The sequence below is a fragment of the Belonocnema kinseyi genome, chromosome 2, assembly GCF_010883055.1.
Source record: "Belonocnema kinseyi isolate 2016_QV_RU_SX_M_011 chromosome 2, B_treatae_v1, whole genome shotgun sequence".
Taxonomy (NCBI): Eukaryota; Metazoa; Arthropoda; class Insecta; order Hymenoptera; family Cynipidae; genus Belonocnema; species Belonocnema kinseyi.
In genome coordinates, this window is record NC_046658.1 from 74,889,599 (window position 1) to 74,891,777 (window position 2,179).

Genomic DNA, 2,179 nt, shown 5'->3' on the forward strand with positions numbered 1-2,179 from the left:
CCCCCCCCCCCCCCCAAGCGTATAAAGTATTTTGTGAATGATCCCTAATGTTCATTCAAAACAAATATAGTTTTAAAATTTCATAAAGAAAAGCAAAACTAAAAAATTATACAGTTTAAACTTTTTTAGTCCCATGTAAATATTAGAATTTCGATACAGCGCCGACCATTGAAGGGGAAAAAAGTCTCATTCAGTGGACATTTGTGGAACTAGTAATCTGTCATTCCGGCTGCGATTGAAACTAAGGGTACCTTTTCACGGAAGCCTGTTTTGAATTAATCGTGGAATTAATATTTTTCATAGGATTCATTTGTGCCTATTTTGTTGGTTTATGGCAAATTTGATTGTTTGATAAACTAGATACAAACTCGATATGTCAAATTAATCCAACGAATTATTCAAAACAGGTCTCCTTGAAAAGGTACGCTAACATGGACATACGAAACAAGGGACTAGGCAATGAGGTGGAGGTCCGCCATATTTTGATGTCCCGCGACAAACATGGCAGCGCCCACATGTTTATATTTTCATGTACAGTTTGTCGTAAAAAATACTCGTGCGCATAATCAAGTGGCACACCGTAAGATGGCGATTCTCCCCACTCATGGAATCCCCCCCCACCCGTGTATTCAACCCCGCTCGACAAGTTAGGATGGCATGCCTAGTCCCGTGTTTCCTATGTCCATGTACCCTAATAATTGTCAGCCCTGAGCACTGTCAGAAGTGGACGTTATAGGCTCATAACATGATGGCTTCCAATGAACTATTTTTAAATGTTAGATATGAATTATTTTATAATTTTGCAAGCTTCATATATTCAATTAAATTTTTTTCTAATTATAAACAAGGAAGATTTAAAGCTCGGATTTTAAAAATCGTGCGCTTTTGAAGACCTTGGAATTTCCGGTTTGGCTAATACCATGGACATAGGAAACACGGGACTAGACATGCCATCCTAACTTGGCGAGCGGGGTTGAATCCACGGGAGGGGGGAGAATTACATGAGTGGGGAGAGCCGCCATCTTACGATGTGCCATTTGATTATGCGCACGAGCATTTTTGCCGAAAAACTGTACATGAAAATATAAACATGAGGGCGCTGCCATGTTTGTCGCGGGACATCAAAAGGTGCCCCCCCCCCCCTCATTGCATCACCCGAAATGGCATGCCTAGTCCCTTGTTTCATATATCCATGGCTAATACCAAGAACAAATGTATATGCACAACAATGATGACAATGGTGGCACCCTGTGCTACTGCGATTGCGTAATGAACGTGCGCTGGTTGGCCGCACTTGGAGCGCAATTCAAAATTACTTCAAACAACAATTCTAGTAATTTAAATGAATTTAAATAATTTATTAAAAAACGCACAAGAATGTATATAAATTGTGTAACTTTTGATTTCAGGCAAAAAATTATAACACATATATTTTATAAATAATAGTTTATTTTCACTGAATTCCAAAGACCAACTAATATTTTACAAAACATTTAATTTAAAAAAAAAATTGTTGGGACAGTGATTGAAAATAATTATTTATAATGTTTTAAATATTTTGTATGTATTTTTCTGGGAAGCCATATTATTATATAACCTATAAATCCATAAATTCTCACATCTGCATTATAGTTCTGATTCAAATTCAACAATGTAATTTTGAGCATGTTTTGATCATTTTTGTTGTTGTATTTTTCTGAAATTTATTGAAACTTTTTTCAATCAGTATAATGATGTATGCTATTTGGGTTTACACATGTTATGTGGTTTTCTATCTAAGTCTCCTTAATTTTGATTATTTTCAATAAAATTTATTATCATCTTAATTAATTTTTTTAAAACAAAGTTACATAATTTTCTATAGGGAATTGAGTACGGGGAGAAGGCTCAGGAGGCCTAGATATTTAATCAATAAAATATAGCCCTTTATTTTGAGAATTTCGTTTTTACCTGCTTTTTCCTTTTATTTGAACTTATTTTCATTTTTTTGGCTTCCGAAAGCATTTGCACTTTTTTATCAGCAAGGATGACTTTTTTTTTACTTTGAGCGTCGTTTTGCCACATCTCAATCGAAAAGAACAATATTCTGAACTGAAAGTTTTGTCAGAAAAATTCAAATATAATCATTATTATAATCTACAATAATTAACATCTATATATTAAGCTGCTGAAATAGTAT